General features: G+C 42.2%; 1 protein-coding gene across 2 annotated transcripts in view; it reads right to left on the bottom strand.

Annotated features, from left to right (window-relative positions):
• Window positions 1-18741, bottom strand: part of pik3r3b (phosphoinositide-3-kinase, regulatory subunit 3b (gamma)) — a 276193-nt gene that overhangs the window by 254740 nt on the left and 2712 nt on the right. The gene's annotated exons all lie outside the window — the stretch shown is intronic.

The following is an 18741-nucleotide window of genomic DNA, read 5'->3' on the forward strand; positions in this document are numbered from 1 at the left end:
TCCAACTGAGTATTCAAGATGCTCAGGAGGCTGAAAGTGATTCCCTAACATCCACAATAGAAGAAACTGAATTAACTAAATGTGTAGACATAATACAGTGATGCTGCAAAAGATACTCGACTACGGTCTGTAAATAAGATGTGTCTACATATGTAGCATCTTTTTATTCTATTAATCATCAGACTTGCAGGCAAACGGAGTAGAAGTGCCTCTTGGAGAACTTTCATTCTGAAGAAAAGAGGTTGTTTCCAAAAAGCATCTTAGGAAGGAATGGATGAAAAATTTAAAATGATTTCTTTACCTGCAGATGTTCTGCATATTCTTCAAATTAAATAATTCACGGAGTCATCATCTTTTCACAACTCTGCCAAGAGAACAAAATTCTCAATGATCCGTCTGTGTGTGGGTGTGTGTGTGTGTGTGTGTGTGTGTGTGTGTGTTGGATAAAGCCTCTGTCCCTTTACACTTTTGGTTTAACAAAGTGTCTTTTCAACTCAAAGCTCACACACACACACACACACACACACACACACACACACACACACACACACACACACACACACACACACACACACACACACACACACACACACACACACACACACACACACACACACACACACACACACACACACACACACACACACACACACACACCAGTGGTGCCAAGCACTAAAGTGCTCTTCTCGTCAGCTCAAATACCAAAACAATGGCTCAATTGAGAACAGAGGTTTGGTTTATGGTGGATTGTAGTGTTTGTGTGTGTGTGTGTGTGTGTGTGTGTGTAGCGCTGTTAGGCATAATCCCTCTAAATCTCTGTATGACTTTTACAGCCCAACGTATCACTTCCCCACTCCTCTCCTTGTTGGCTAAAGCCCTCTGTTAGGCCCTACACACATGATCACCAGTATGAGCTGTGCTCACCACAACATGTATTAGCATAGGCTTACATCACTAACATGCGCCTGTGTGTAATGTGTAGTCTAACAACAGAGTGAAAATATTGTAATTTCCCTTGCGGGATTAATAAAGTATAAATTATTATTATGATTACACTTGAACTGATTCAACTTTGAGCATAGCAGCGGCAAGGTGTAAAATACAAGTCGAACGCGACAGCCAAGCTAGCACTGCCACGAGGGTTGTTGTTTTAGCTCTGTCCAATGGGAAAACGAAATCGAAGAAGAAGAGATGAATGGCTAACCTGACGCACCAGATGGTCTGTTAACATAGAACCATCTAAGAAGCCAAATACCTGGCAGGTGATTGGATGAACCATCTGTCTATCACGTTCGCCATTGTTGTTTTTAACAAACAGTCGCGGACGTCACACACATCTAAACCACGCCCCTAGCTGCCAGTAGCCCCTCACCGGACGCTGATTGGTTCGGCCCGCTGCTGTTCGGACACAAACACGTTACTTTACGCCTGACAAAGACGGATTTTCGTGTGATATGTGATCCTGCGATTCTCGCCTAATCTCGTGATATGGCAAGAACCCGGCTGCCGTGCAAGGTAAACAAACAGTCGGAACAGAAATCTACAGCTCAACAGTCACAACAACCTTTACCGTGAAGAAACAAGATAAGACGTTGGTTGTTTAGCTTTTCAAAACCTGTTTGCCATGCCGTTGGTCTAAATCCTTGGCGTTCCACGAGATGTTCCATACCTTGCAGCCTCAAGAGGGATCTAGCAAAGCCCATGATCGATATTTAGGAGTGTGTGGTGGGATGTTTGTGCATTACTGTTTTTGTTTTTCTCTCGCTCTGAATGCATTAATGTCAGCAGCTCCATCAATAAGCTTTTTCACTTCACTAATGGATGAGGAGTGAGCAGAGTAGAACCTCCGCTCTGCTCCCTAACCTTTGGGACCAGAGTGCAGTTTGTTGTTTCACTCTACTGTCATCCAACAAACGGCTCCTCCAAACCTCAGAAATCATTTTAAGTGGCGGCAGTAAAGTTGTTTGTCTTTGGCCTAAAGCAGAGAGTGAAATGATGGCGTCAATAAACGACAACACGGAGAAACAAGTAGAAAGATAAATGATTAATTGTGGCTTTTAGGTCATTTTGATTGTATACTAATCTAATGTTATTCCGCTCTCGCTAAAAGGTACAGGGATGAAATAAAACTTGAAGTGCATGCATGAATAATAAAAAGACAAAAGATGTTTTAACAACCTTTCACACGTGCAGATCTTCATTTAATTAAGACATTATGGGAAGGGGTGTCGCAATAGGTCTTATAAACTGCTCATTAATACCAACATTGCGTTAACTTGCAGCCGCATCAATGTAATGCCTCAAACCCCCGAAACGCATTACTGCCACGGAGACAAAAACGAGCTGCATATATTATTTTTTACAGCGCCTCCGACTGCTGAAATCAAAGCGGTCAAACGACTTGTACCTCGAGTCTATTGAGGGACTTCAGAGGACATCAAAATGCAGCGAGGAGGAGGCCGTAAAAAGCCGCGTGGTTTTATAGGTGCCCATAAACAGGCTGCAGGACGGGTGGGTGGGGGTGGGGGTGGGATACGGGAGAGAGAGCAGATCTCCCCTGGTCAGAGTGATTTCTTTTAACCCTGCATTCTTTTTTAAACATAAAACCTGGCCCGAGGGGAGGAAAAGGATTTACAGGCGGAAGCTGTGTTCCAAATGTTGTAGTGGTGTAGTGGTGTTCGAATTCTCTGCGGTTAATTTCATTCACTATATAGTCCGCTATAAAATACCCACAATGTGCAGCTAATTTGAGCATACATATAATATACTGTATATATGTTTTATATCTATGGTAGATATACGATGTACCATAGCATACCATGCATACAGTGTACCCTACATGTTACTCCCGTATCCCACAATGCAACGCGGCCGTGTTTTCCCGGAGGAGAAGAAGAAGAAGCAGAAGCAACCGCGGGAATTTAAAAAAGGAAAAATGGAGTGGGTTTTCGTTTCTTAACAGTGGAAATTTAACATGCAGCATATATACAACCTTTACTCTCCTCCTGAATGCTCGCTTTGTTTCAGGGACGTATTAGAAGTATATATATATATTTTTTTTTTTTTGGGCATTTTAGGCCTTTATTTCCATAGGACAGATGAAGATATGAAAGGGGACAGAGAGGGGGGAAGACATGCAGCAAAGGGCCGCAGGTCGGAGTCAAACCCGCAGCCGCTGACCTCTATATTTGCGCCTGCTCTACCAACTGAGCTAACCCGGCCACTATCAGAAGTAGTTTTGTTCAGGTTTGTTCACATGATGCTGGGCGCGCCCGCTCCATCACACAAATAACCGGCGCATCTCCTGACGCAAGACATGTATTTTCAGTGAGTGTCCGAAATATCGTTCGGTAACCCTATATAGGTCACTATTTAATAAGCACTCTATAGGGAATAGTGAGGGAGTGAATGTGGGAATGGTTTCGAACACAGCTGGAGTCTCAGCTGCTGACGCTTTGAGTACATTGTCTAATGCCTACCGTACACTAGAAGACTTTAAACTGACTTTGAAATGAAAAAAAAAAGTCTGCTACTATCTCACATCTAAAGCCAATCATCTCACATCTAACGTTAAAGACTGTCACAATATGTAAAGACTGGGGATCTTGCAGGGTCACACATTGCAAGACTACAATTCGATTTGTTTTGAAATATGTAACCAAGCTAGCTAGCTACAGCTAGCATTAGCTGCTAACTTAAAGGAAAGAAAGATGTTCTGTTCTGCCGTACATGCAGATGAATGTCTCCAGTACCCGGAGGTCTGCGGTTATCCGCCGGTAAAACTCCCGTTAGATGACGCGCTTCAGAAGGGTTGAGAATCAGCAACTTCCCCTCTTTAGCGTTTAGCTTAGCACGGCGCCACAGCAATCATAAACACCACTGGCTCCAGCCGTTTGCTGCTTCCTGTTTGGTGCTGGAGGGGAGAGCACCCATTGGTTGTTGAAAAGGTTCACTAGGGCTGGGCGGTATGGAGAAAATCAAATATCACGATATTTTTGACCAAATACCTCGATATCGATACCGCAACAATATTGTAGTGTTGACTACTGGTGCTTTCACAAAATATTTACACAATGAGATTTTTGATAAATAATCATCAGTAATGTGGATATAATGACTAAGTGGGTAAAGGCAAATACTAGAACAGTTAACAACAGTCTGGTAAGTTCAGAAACTGACATCACTTTACTGTAATGCAGCCTTTAAAACCAGGAACACCAATTATGCAATATTATGATATCCAAAATCTAAGATAATATCTAGTCTCATATCACGATATCAATATAATATCGATATATTGCCCAGCTAGAATGTTCACATGATTAAACTTCACTACCAAGACTTCAGATAACATCAAACATGTTTGATTTTGTCTGAGCGTCCAGACTGGAGAAAGACTGACTGGGACTGAGTTTTAGGACCTTACACCAAACGATGGAGACCACGGAAGCGCCCCGACTCTAGCAAGCTTTTTAGGATTTCATTCCGATATCGGAAATTAGTCTGCGACAGTGGAACTTCTTGAAAGGTCGTTTGTTGTAAGGTCAACATAAGTCTGCAGGGGAACAGCAAAACATTTGAAGTCTTTGCTGTTGGCTTGAGAGGTCAATCGTTCATCCATTACGAGTAAAGTTCATGTTTTAAAAACAGACACGGCTGTCATGACTTCATTTTTTCCGGGATGTTTCCGTGGGCTCTAGCAACTTTCCTTTGTCTGGAATAATATTGGACTCAATATCTTTTATGATTTTTTTTATCAATCTTTGCAATCATGTCAGATGGATCAATAGTGAAAATAATCATTGGCTTCATATTCTATGGCTAGGTACACACGGTGGGTATTTTTTCCAAGTGTTTAACAACTGAATACATTTAAATTTGACTTCATTTAGGCCAGTTTTTTTTTTTTTACAACTTTTAGATATTTATGTTGGATTAAAACTGCTTTATTTTACAGGTTTGTAATTGTCTATTAAATTCCTAGAGGGTTTACTGGTAAGAGCTATATAATCTGGTGCCAACTATCGGGACATTGGTACAAACTTCTAACGCAGTAATTTGGGTCAGAGTTGTGTTCGTTGTTGAATTTATAAACAGCTGTTGACTCTGGAAAGGATTTCCTTGAAAGAAAAACTATTGTAACAGCTAACTCAAGAAATTATACATGAAAAATCCAAAGAAGAAGAGTACAGGAAAGTTAACAGAGAAATCTAATCACACTTCAATTTGATCACATAATCTTCACCAGCAGCCCAGTAGTTATGGTATCGTACGTCGTTAACTTTCCGTTTCTTCCATCTCTGAGCACTTTGACGTCCACATCGTTTTAAAAGATGAGTTTCAAAATAAATCTATAGCATGAGAACCTGGCAGACTCCATCTGCCGATGATAATGAAGTTTGTGTGTTATAATGAAAAGCTCTGGAACAGCTGCTTAATGGACGTTCAATAGAAGAATGTTGGACATGATTTCCTTTCATTTGTTTTAAATTCAACAAGCAATTTTTTTCACTTCTTCTTCTCGTTTTAATTTACAATAATAACCCTGTTCCACGTAAACAAAAATCAATAAGTCCTCTTTTAGTTTTGTGGCTGTGTACGTGTTGTGGTGTGCTTATTCTTTTACTGCTGACAAGTAAATCTTCCTCGGCTCAGGAGGAGAAGCCTCTCGGCTCGGCGCAGTGATTCCAAGGCCAATTAGGCAGCCAGTCAAATAAAAGCTTTATTGACACCAGCTCTCCCTGACGGCCCGCCTCGCTGAGCCTCTTGCAGCTCTCACCAAGGTGTAAGGCAAACAAGTTTCCAGCTGTTTCCAGCTGCGTTCAGGCTGAACAGGAAGTCACAGAAACCCTCACATCCTGTTAAGTCTGATTCCGATTTATTAAAATGTTATCAGACCCATATATCAGCTTGTATACAGTCTGCTGCTGATGTTACATTACATTACATGTCATTTAGCTGACGCTTTTATCCAAAGCGACTTCCAATTAATATGTTCATAAACAACAGACTGTAGATGATCCGTAATCTGAACGGATTTGGTCTCTCTGACTTCTAAACGTCACTATCAGCCACACAACATCAGACAAATAGCAATTAAAATCCCTCCAATTTAAAAACAATAAAAAGTTTATATAAAACGTCATCATGAGTCGATTCTGAACCTATAAGCTGTTAGATCAGCTGAGAGCCGGGCATTTCCCAGCATGCCCTGGGTCTTGCAGTCAGTGGGAAGCAACTGCGGCGCCTGGCTCTCCATGACGTCAAGAGCAAGTCGGGATCGAGTCGGACACAAATCTAACCGGAATGCATTAAGCGGCGATCGCCGGTGAGCGATCCTGCGCAGGCCTGGCTCATCTCCAACGGGCCTTTTCCCAGCACTTTTTTTTTATCAAGCACAGACAAAAACACGCATGAATTAAATTCCCCTTCAATACCATGCATATAGTGCCAGGCATGCCAAACACTTAAATATGCACTTCAAACTTCAGCGCTTTCAAGCCGGAGTACATTTTGTCCCCACCGGAGATAAAAATAATACAGCAGAGGCAGGGATATGTAGACCAGAAAGGGGGAAATCCCACGCATCCCCCCGCCAAATCGCACCCTGGCCAGGGCTGTGTATTAACACCGGATTTTTGTTTTCAGCGCACACAGAAAATAGAGCTAGTTGACCGTAAAGGACATATTCGCTGAATTTGACAAAAAGTGTATTGGATTATAATCACTTACTAGACCTTTAACGGACTGTACGGGCGGGTCACCGCCGTGCAGCATCAAAGAATTCAAGCGCTGCGGTCTCGCCGTCCCCCAGGATCCCCTGCTCCTGTTTTATTCATGCCGTGTTTGTTCCCTTCACCTTTTCCTTTCACTGAATGACTCCGCAGCTCCACCCTATTCATCAGTTTAACACGGGCGCTGTGTGGACCTACGTAATTGACTTTCAAAACAGGGGCAATAAATCTCCGCTCCCGCACAAACAATAACACTTTAGAGATTAAAGACATCAGCATGCAGCGCTGCGAATGAAAATATAATACTTACATGCTTTTATGTTGACCCAAAAGGTGTAGGCCTATGGCTAAATATTTAAAAACTAAATACTCCTTAACAGGTGAAAATCATATAATGCACTCAAATATCTACAGTAAAATTACTTGTTGTGAAGAAGAGTAGATGGAAGGTTATATCTCCAAATGTGCGGATTTCCATCTTTCAGATCAGCTAGAAAGGAAAGTAAATATCAAAATAAAGGGAAAAAGAAACATGAAGAAAGAATTAAAGGCTATATTATATCACTCGCTGAAAGAAGGCTTTTATTTTGGAGGTACATGGTTGTTTTTTTTTTCACTGGAGCTTCTTATTATTCACCCCATTTCTGGTCTGTTTGCTCCCATCTATCCCATCTTTTGGAAAATGTTCTGTCACTCGAGGGCCAGGTTGATCTTATGTTTTGGGTGTAATTTTATATTATTGTTATTATAAAATTGTGTTCCTACATAACTCTCTGTGTGTTTCTTGCGCTGCTATAATGCTGAAAGTCTTTTTGGGGACCATCAAAGTTATATCTTATCTTTTTTATCTCAGCCTAATTGTGCTTCAGTTTAAGTCTATGGGACATTGAGAAAGACATCATTTTAACATCAACTTTAAACAGTTCCATAATTAGGATGTTTTAAAGTTCCTGAAAACCGACCTCTGTTTGGTTAAGATGACGTGCATGTCTGGCTAAATAAAAGTGAACACATGAAAAAAATATTGAACAAGCCCGTAAAAAAAACATGCAGCATTCCCGACAGCATTCCATTTCACTATTATATGTCAATCTTTGCTCCCTTTACAACGCTGTTCTATATGTTTAACTACTGTGTGACTTTTTCAAAGGCAGTGTGTGCATGCGTGCGTGCGTGCAGGGCAGAGCCGGATTAACCATTAGGGCAACTGGTCACTTGCCCAGGGGCACAGGACATCTAAGGGGCCCTGGGCTCTGTCAAATATTATGTTAGATCACATTATAAACGCAGTCCTCACTTTCTTAATTATATGCAGATTTTTGCGACCCGTTCCATCAAAATATTATGTTAAATCACGTCAAAAACAGTGTCTGTAGCTTCCTGCTGCGAGAGAGGAGAGAACGAGCTGTCACAGACGCTGGTAAAGTTGGTTTTATATTGGAAGGTCAAGCTGAATAATAGATTTTTCAAATGTGTCGAATATCCAACGTCCAATATAAAACCAACTTTACCACGGTCTGTCACAGCGAGTCTGCTGGTGGTGTGGTGGCGCTGCATCCCGGCAAAGACTGGAGCAACTAAGCTGCACCCCGAGCCTATGAAAGTGAAGTCAGTTTCCCCAGGGGAAGTTTAAACACAATAATTTAAAATTATAATGTATGGTAAAGGCGGATCAGCATCAACAACAGCGCGTCTATTAGCTACGTTAGCCAAAAGTCAAATCACTCCCTCGTGATTTCTAAGAGCTCTCAGCCCTTTGATTAGTTTTGATTTTAGTAAATACAAGAACAGCATAATACAAAATATTACAAACTGGCATGTTTGAATTCATAACTTTTACAGAGGGTGGCCGTTTCGGTGGCGTTACGTTTCAACACACTACATAGTGCTTGCTGAGACCGATCATTTGTAGCCTATTCAAATAGTGCAAAGGAGGAAGAGAAGGAGGGAAATGAAGAAGGAGAAGGCAGTACACTGGAGAGACCAGACGTGTCAGAGCAGGAGAAGACCACAGAGGGATATGCAGAAATAAGTGAAAGAAAAGAGGGAAAGGAAGAACACACTGTGAGGGAGAAAGAGGAGGCTGTTGATTCAGAGAGAGGGACAGAGGTAGAGAGTGATCAGGAGGATGAAGATGACAGGGAGGAAGAGGAGGCTGTAGATTCAGAGAGAGGGACAGAGGGAGGAAGAGGAGGCTGTAGATTCAGAGAGAGGGACAGTGGCAGAGAGTGATCAGGAGGATGAAGATGACAGGGTGGAAGAGGCCAGTTGTAAGGCCCATTTGTTAAAATAAAATAATACAAATATATAGTAGTACATCAACATAAAATGTTGATATAATTGATTGTGAAACCATAAACCTGATCTTGACTTTGAACTACATGCAACAGTGTAGCCAATGGTTGACTTTTACTCCATACACACTAATTGCCTGCTTCATGATGATGATGATGTGATAATTTCACATTTTGCATTTTAGAAATAATCTCTGGTCTTAAGTTAAAGCTTCCCTAGCTGTCTGCTTTATAAAAAGATAAATGATTGGCTACATATTGCAACATTTAATAATTGGGGCTTGAGTCTTGTTGCCCAGGGCACATGAAATTGTTAATCCGGCCCTGGTGCAGGGGTGTGTTCATGTGCATGCATGCGTGTGAGTGCGTGAGTATGTGTGTGTGTGTGTGTGTGTGTGTGTGTGTGTGTGTGTGTGTGTGTGTGTGTGTGTGTGTGTCTGTGATTGACAGTGTAAATTGCATCCTGCCTGTACAGCCGCAGCGGTTCGTTAAGATGCTTGTTTCGATACTCTAACTGGCACGCAGCCCTACATTCTGCAGCATGGAGTCACAGTGTGTGTGTGTGTGTGTGTGTGTGTGTGTGTGTGTGTGTGTGTGTGTGTGTGTGTGTTAACAAGTCCAAAAACGTTCTCTTTCTCAACTTCAGTTAAAAGAAATTCCAACAGAGTGAGAGTGCGTCAACCTGTCTCCAATAAAATAATAAATTATGTAGAAATTAGCCACTTTCCTGAAACCAGTGTTGTGATCCGAGGCCAGCCACTGCCCTGAGCGTCAGGGAGAGTGTGTAGCCAAGTGAGATTTGTGAATACCAAAACAGACGAAATGACTTGTTCAGATGGAGGACTGAAGGGGAGAATGAAATCAAAGACAGGACAGGAAGAGAGACGCAGCCAGAAGATTGTTCTGCCAATTCACAACTCCACATTTCCACATGGGCGACACACGTCATCGCCACAGAAAGAAAGCTCTGAAAAACACACAACACGCACGCATACACGCACGCACACACACACACGTTGTATCACATGTATGAATGAGGTCTATGACAGCTCCAAAAGGCAAAACTAAATCTCGAGTCTTGCCTCTATACCATTGGTTCTCAAGCTTTTCTCAATAATGTACCCCCTTTGAAGAGTTTTTTTAAGCCATGTAGCCCCTAACCAGCACAAATAATTTTTGGTAGAAAAAAAAACAGCCTTGTAAATGGAAAACATTTAAATGCTAATGAAAAAAGGCGACAAAAACCTTTTAAAAATCCCCCCAAAAAACCTTGGAAAAAGTAAGGCAAGCATAGGTCGAAATTAGTAATAAAAACTTCGAAAACAAAAACACAGTAGAAAGAAGGAAGGCAACAGTAGGGTGACAAAAGAAAAAGTTACAAATCGTCCAAAAGAAAATTACAACGTTAGAAAAAGCAACAAAAACTAGGTGGGCGAAAATGTATTTTGAACCTAAATTGATTTGCGGGCCGGATCATAATCTGCGAGGGGTCAGATTTGGCCCGCAGGCCTCGAGTTTGACACACGTGATGTAAGCGATTAGTTCCAACTGGAAAAACATTCTTGATGCAAAACTCATCCACGGTCGCGTCCCAGAAGCGTCCCAGAAGCGTGCGTGAAGCCGGCTCTCCGCTCCGCTAAAGATACGCGCTAGGTCTGTTTTCACGTGAGGAGCCGGGCGTTCGGACAGCCGGCAGGAAGTGAAACAGCGAGAGTATTCAGTCGCTTTACCAAAACACAACCCCCACAATATCGTATACGTCTCCTCTACAGCACCACGGACGACGAGAGATTCATCTTGGTGATGGAAAAACATAATACGACATCACAGATCCTTTTTTTTAAGGACAACACCAGAAAAGAGAAGGCATGGAGTTTAACTGTAGGAGTGGAAGGTAGATACAACTAGCTTGATAAATGGGGGTGTGTGCATGTGCATGCATGCGTGCGTGTGTGTGTGTGTGTGTGTGTGTGTGCGTGTGTGTGTGTGTGTGTCTGTGATTGACAAGGTAAATTGCATCCTGCCTGTGCAGGCGCAGCGGTTCGTTAAGATGCTTGTTTCGATACTCTGGCACGCAGCCCTACATTCTGCAGCATGGAGTCACAGTGAGTGGTGTGTGTGTGTGTGTGTGTGTGTGTGTGTGTGTGTGTGTGTGTGTGTGTGTGTGTGTGTGTGTGTGTGTGTTACAAAGTCCAAAAACTCTCTCTTTTTTAACTTCAGTTAAAAGAAATTCCAACAGAGTGAGATTGAGTCAACCTGTCTCCAATAAAAAAAAAAAAATCATAAAAAAATACCTGTTTTACCAATTCTGTAGAAATGAGCCTCTTTCCTGAAACCAGTGTTGTGATCCGAGGCCAGCCACTGCACTGAGCGTCAGGGACAGTGTGTAGCCAAGTGAGAGTTGTGAATAGCAAAACAGACGAAATGACTTGTTCAGATGGAGGACTGAAGGGGAGAATGAAATCAAAGACAGGACAGGAAGAGAGACAGACGCACGCAGTGGAGGAACAGAGTTAAACTTGTTTATCAATCTTCTGATCAGATAGTTCCTGATTACGGTTACAAGATTTTGATTTATTAAGGCTTGTGATATGGGCTGAAATATGTGCCACCAGAAACTGAATTTGAATCATTTATATTTGAATTTGAATTGCTAAACTTGAATAGTTGCATTGAACAACTGAATTTGAATCACATCACTTGAAATGGTATTGTTTAATTTGAATCATTGCATTGAAAAACTGAATAGTATAATTTGAAACTGAATTTATTCGTTTGGAATTGGAAGTCCAATAAAATTTGATCCTCACTGAAAATTCAACTCTCTATATCTATCTTCACATTCAGTTCTCACAATTCAGATTCAAATTACTGTGACAGACATCCGGGTCTTCCCCCGGGCAGGAACACCGCGAAGATATGACGCTAAAGGAGACTTTTAGCGTCAATAACAACGCCAAAGGCACCTGACCAAGCGTCTGTATTTTACGTGATGGGAGTGAGAATCTGTTGAGTGTGCAGGCAGTCAGAAAACACTTGCTTTTCACCCACAAAAATAACTACGGATGGAAAAGTTACCGAATGCTCATCAGGGGGAAGACAAAGTGACACAAATGTTCACTGACAGAAACACAACACTGCTTCCTCTTCATCTTCCCTCTGAGACGTTAGCCCTTCATACGGCTGAATGTCTTCAGAATAACAACACTAACACCTCAGTACCTTCTCCACACACACACACACACACACACACACACACACACACACACACACTAGAGTCAAATCAAAGTGCCAGGAGAGTTGAGCTAAATATAAACCAACAAATGAGGGACGTTTAGCCGGGCTAGCTCGTTCGGCCGAGGCTGCAATTATTGATCTCCTGAACTCACTGAGCACAGAGCTGATCAGACGCTAACACACACCTCCGTGGCACTCTGCAAGGCTGGCAATTACTGCCCATGTGTTTTCTGCTGCCTATCCGTCTCTCTCTCTCTCTCTCTCTCTCTCTCTCTCTCTCTCTCTCTCTCTCTCTCATTGTGTTTGATCTCCCAGTCATTATCCGGTTTCATCACCTCCGTGATCACATTGATCCACCGCCGTGACACTCAAACTGCCTGGCGCTCAATTAAAAACTGTGATTGCTATTGACAGCATCTGTTTGATATGTATAGAGAGAGTGTGTGTGTGAGTGAGTGAGTGAGTGAGTGAGTGAGTGAGTGTAGGCGCGCGCAGGCCAATTTGAAGGTTACGATGTGCTCTTTGTCCAGACTAATCTCTTATGAATCATATTTACAGTACATGTCATTGGTTTGGTGGTAAACATAATATTACGGGTAGCACGTCAAAAGAAAAAGACATTGGTCTCATTTTGGCAGTTAATCTATATTGGTTATGACAACAATGTATTAGTTGCTGTTTTGGTTCCAGCCATTTCTACTTTGCAGCTTATTTCTCAGTTCTTCCTTGCTGGTTTTTTTTCTTCCCCCCAGCCACTGTTAATGAAACTCAACACTTCCTGTGCTGACCTTTCTTATTTAAAGCCTGCCTTCCAGGGGCTGAAATGGCAACGACCCCTCTCTTTCCTGGCACACTTTTATCGTAGAAACATCGCAGGAAGTAGAGCTGTTGCAGTGAAGGAATTTCCCCTGCCGTGATTTAGGGCGGCTCAACAGCGCAATATGTGGTATTAGCGCTAATCAACATGTAGATTGATGCACATGTAATCTACAGTATATCGACAACTTTTCACTTCCAGGATTGTTCAGGTGCTGTCGGAAATTCCGCCGGATGTCCCTCGTTTCGGCCGGATGTCCGTCCCCTTCCACTTACTTTGTGTTGGCGTTTTAACCTCTGGTGGATTTCTGAGGACTATGGTTAACTGCTCCTCAGATCTCTGCAGGGTAAATCCAGACAGCTAGCTAGACTATCTGTCCAATCTGAGTTTCCTGTTGCACGACTAAAACAAAACCAAAACAAGTTCCTTCATGAGGCTATTTTTGCAGAGGCACAGTTCTTGTCAAAGACTAAACCTCTCCACAGTAATGAATGCTGAGTTACATTCGTTTTGCTTGACCAAGCTCTCCCAATCAAAGCCTTTGGGCAGAACGAAGCGGCATTGTCTATTCTTCTGGCTTCTAATTGTATCCCTCATTTCCATAAGAGGAACAGAGAGTAGCGAGCTGCAGGCCTCTTCTGAAGATAAAAGACGAGGGCTGCATGGCTTATCACAGCAGAGCAGTGCGCTGCATGCATTTACCCCATTAGATTCAGCATATGCTCCGATTACCTGAACATTTCTCCTACCTGAGAGTAGACAGCGACGAGGAACGCATCAGGGATTCATTAGCTTACCGTCATAATTAATGTTGCATGGAACCGGCAAACAGGGTTAGGCGTCAGGTTGGGAAATGTAGGAGGGTGTTCACAATCGCACGGTGCCAGATAGTGTTACGCGTTGATTAGCACTAGTTGGAGCTATTAGGTATCACTCCTGATTTAATCAGCGCGGCTGCTGGGAGAGAACTCAACTGTTCAGACAACAAGTGGAAGAAGAAGCGAGGGAAGACGGGGGAGGGAGGGGAGGAAGAGAAATAAAGGATGCGCGGGTAAAAAGGAAAGTGCTCAACTTTGGGTGCTAAAACAACCAAGTTCTTTTCCAATTCTGTCCTCAACTAATGCCGGCCTTACACCAAACGACTTTTTTCAAGCGATTCCACTTTCGACTAATTTCCAATATCGGAATGAAATCCGGAGAGTCTTGCTAGAGTCGGGGCGCGCCGGTCGTCTCAATCGTATGGTGTACGGTGGTCATTAAACTCAGTCCCAGTCTTTTTACCTGTCTGGACGTTCCGACAACATCAAACATGTTGTGGCAGGGTTAGCTCAGTTGGTAGAGCAGGCGCACGTATATAGAGGTGTATACCTCGACGCAGAAGGTCCAGGGTACGAGTCCAACCTGGACGATTTTCCTGCATGTCTTCCATCCCTCTCACTCCCCTTATATTTTTAGCTGTCCTTTCCATTAAAGGTTGAAATGCTCAAAAGAAAATCTACAAACTTTCCCTTAAAGTTACCAGCTAACGCTAGCGGTAGCTAGCTAGCTTGGTTTAGTTTTTCAAAAAAATGTAGTTGTAGTAGTGCAGTGTGTGACCCTGCAAGATCGCCAGTCTTACATATTCTCTTTAATGTTAGATGTGAGATGATTGTTTTTAGATGTGAGATTGTAGCAGACTTTGGTCTTTTCAAAGTCTGTTCAAAATCTTCTAATGTATGGTAGGCATAAATGTAATTTAAAATGTTGATGTTCACTCATACATCAGTGCGTGACTGTCATAGACTATTGAATTTGGCTGTTGAATCAGGTTTGAAACATTTCTTTGCATGACCTAAATTGTTAAACACTTAGTGGAGTCACACACAATGGGAAAGCTGGTAAACCTGACCAACATAGTGTCGGTTTGTGCTGGTTCAGCACAGTTTCTACACTATTTAAAGTCAGCAAATGCGATGGCACATGCCGCATGTGCTGACCTGAAAACCAGAGCTTGTGCGGCAAAGACAAATGGTACATTTACATCGTTCAAATGGCAATGGCCATTCTAGATGGACAAGTTACTGTGACAATGTTTGACTAAAATGTGCACAATGTCAAGAGACGAATGGAATTTGGCTGTAAATTTGCTTTCAAACCAAAACTATGAGCTTAAAAGATGCTAAATACTCTGCAGAGAGACCCTTTACTATGCACATAGTGAGTGATGCACTGTTAATTAGAGCTGCAAAGATTAATCGACTAGTTGTCAACAATTAAATTAAAGGCCAAATATTTTGATAATCAATTAGTCGGTTTGAGTCTGTTTTGGCGGGAAATAAAAGTCAATCTTCTCCGATTCCAGCTTGTTAAATGTGAATATGTTCTAGTTTCTTCTCTCCGGTGTTGTTTCCAAAATGGTTTCAGTGGTTCATCAACTCGTAACAGGGTGAACGGCACATCTGCATTCGCTTTGTGGCCCTTTATCGGCTATAACCGCACTATGCAAGTTTCCCAGATTGGGTAGTGCATCTGTAGTTCGAATAAGACATAAGAAACCGTAATGGACAAGTCCGCTTCCAACCTGTAGGGGGACCAAAGAGGAAAAGTGCTTTGGTGCTCCTTTAATCGACAATATAATCAACAGATTAATCGACTAGGAAAGTCATCATTAGATGCGGCCCTAATGTTGATATAAAAAAATTCTGTTGTTGTTACATTTCTGCATGACCTAAAGCCCAGATCATTCCTGTTCCCAGAAAAATAGTAAGACCCTGAGCAGTGTTATTCCATACAGAGTGCTAAAACAGAGCAGGGCGTGCCCACATTTCATTTGTGACTGCAGGAATGTGCCATGGCAGGCCAACAGTGCGTGAGCCAATCAATTATTCAGGACAAATACAGCCTTGTGTGACTGCAGGATGCTGGACGGGTGGACGGATGGATGGATGGATGGATGGATGGATGGATGGATGGATGGAGGAGTGGCTCAGCTAGTACACATGCTATAACTAAGAGCATCAGAAGGCAGAGACATAGGCCTATAGCATGAGATATTTCCCCGAGCTCAGAGTGGTATGGATGTTATTTATAGAAGATAGCCCAAACCCACTACCATAAAACAGACGGGCAGCCAGACAATTAAAGAGAGCCGAGAGGCGGCAGAGGAAGGAGGGTAGAGAACATTGCTCTGCGTCTGACCTATTTAGCAAATGAAGAGCCATAAACACAGCAGATCTGAGCTCGCTCTGCAGCAGACAGACAACCAGGGCCAAAACAGAGCTAACCACCCCGACCCTGTAAAAACGCTAATCAAAGCCTGCAGGGTTCAGAATAGCTTTTTAAAGTGGGGCAGCCTGTTTCGCAATGATTTTTACATTTCGGGCTCAAGTGCGTCTCGCACTCGTTACCGCTTGTTTCTGCCCAGTCCTAAATAAATCATCAAAAATCCAGCTGCACTGAACCGATACACACAGCTCGCACGCTAGTGTGCAGTACACACTCAAGTCTTCTAACTGGAATCCTCACCAAAGATACCGTAAGAGATGATAAATAAATCATGGAAAGTAATGAATACAAACACTGATTCCATTCCAGTTAAACATTAACTTTGATTCGATCGAAGCAGTCCACGTGTACAGTGAAGAGAGCGACTTGGTTACATCAGGGGTCAATAGTGAGCCACAACATGTCTGTTTCTGAAAACTGCAATCGATAGGAAATATGATCATTGATCTGCTGCTCCCAGAGTTCATGCAGCACTTTGTGGCGAGCAGGGCGGAGGGTGTAGCTTCCTCATCAAACACACAGCACGAGTCCAAGCACACTTATCGATGACTCTGCCAGGATTATTCTGACTTTGGCAAAGTCTAATTGTGGTTTATTAAAACTTTCTTTTGGTCATTAAGTCAACTGTTTACTCATCAAGGTAACTGTTGAGCTCTCATTACCATAAAGCAGTGAATTTCACAACGAAATTTCAAAATCAGGTAATCTGCCAATCATTTTTCATCGGTGTATCTCCGACATCCTGACAGAAAAATCTATACCATATATATACATTTTTTTTATCGTTTTGACGATATATTTCGTCATATCGTCCAGCCTTAATGATCAACAGCCAAAAATCGTACATGCCAACAAAAGATACACAAGGGTGCCCGGGTAGCTCAGTTGGTAGATTGCGTGCTCACATGTAGAGGTTTATTCTTCAACGCAGAGGCCCAGGATTAGACTCCTACCTGGGGCGATGTCCTGCATGTCTTCCCCCTCTCTCCACTTTCATATCTAAGCTGTCCGAGGGATTAAAAGGCGGAAATGCCCAAAATAATAATCTTTACAAAAAAAGATACACAATAATACAAATAAAAGCAGCATCAGTCCTCACAATTTAGAACATGGAACTGCGTAATGTTTGGCATTTGGCGATTTTTCATCATCAAAAAAAGAACCGCATATTTTTCAGCTGATTGGCTAATTGTGTCAGCTCCGAATTAATCTTACAATTCAGTCAAACTAAATCTAAGAGAGGTTAACAGTAAGGGGTGATTAATGACCTTAACTGTCTGTTGTGAACACTCTGAGTACATTGTCAATAAAGATAAGATGACCACAGCTACTAAAACGTGATCCAAGTTGAAATAAATGAGACTTAAGTGTATTTATATAATTTAAAGGCCACACTCAGTCACAGTCCCAGGTGAATCCTAAAAAGGAAATCAAAAGCAACACATGTACACTGGCAGTTTTGTCTGAATCTTGACCCTTTTAAAAAAAAAAAAATACAACAACCTGGAAGGGGATATTCTTGGAAGACAAACATGCCCAGCATGGCCTTAACCCAGTCGGGAGGAGTACTGGGTTAGGCAGCAGGGTTGTTATTTGTCTGGACTGGAGCTGGAGGATCAGGCTAGATCAGCTCAGCAGCACACAGCTGCAGGGTGTCAGCTGACGCAGAGGCCTGCAGGCACTCAGGTTATGAGACACAGTGCGTTATATCTGTGGTTTGTATACAGGAGGTAGCCTAAATGGACGTTTGACCAGAGGCCTCACGATATGATATCATCACGATACGATATCATCACAATACTTATGTCACGATACGATATTATTGCGATTTTAAACATAGTGCAATTCTCTGCAATCAATTGCAATTTACTACCCCAACTTCAAATTTTGGCCCTAAAAGGAAACTTTTTGTTTGTTCATTTCACTTCAGTTTTATTGCTGCAAAACAGGATTGTCAAGCAGACAGACTGACCAACCCATATATAATAACAGATCGATACTTGTCAGTGTGATGGTTTTGTGTAAAAGGTGATCGTGATCCAGAGGGGTCCCCCAAAGCAAAATCTCATCTTGAGTCTTGGATAGAAGTTGTTTGGATACCGGATACCAGTGTCGGAAAAGCCTCCGATACTGCCTAAAATGCTGGTATCAGTATCGGTGAGTAGGCAAGTCTATGCACCGATCCGATACCACATAGTTTTGCCCTGAAAAACTACTTTAAAAGTAGTTTATTAATGTTCTTTTTCCATTGTGACTGAATAAAAAGTAAAGTTCTATGGCATTCATTCTCTGTTTGTATTTGTTCATGTTTCACAAAGGGTCAATATAACAATGAGAGCAATCATATCAGTACACAGTATCGGACTATGTTTATGTTCATGTTCAGGTATCGTAA

This window comes from Perca fluviatilis, chromosome 9 (genome assembly GCF_010015445.1).
Source record: "Perca fluviatilis chromosome 9, GENO_Pfluv_1.0, whole genome shotgun sequence".
Classification (NCBI taxonomy): domain Eukaryota; kingdom Metazoa; phylum Chordata; class Actinopteri; order Perciformes; family Percidae; genus Perca; species Perca fluviatilis.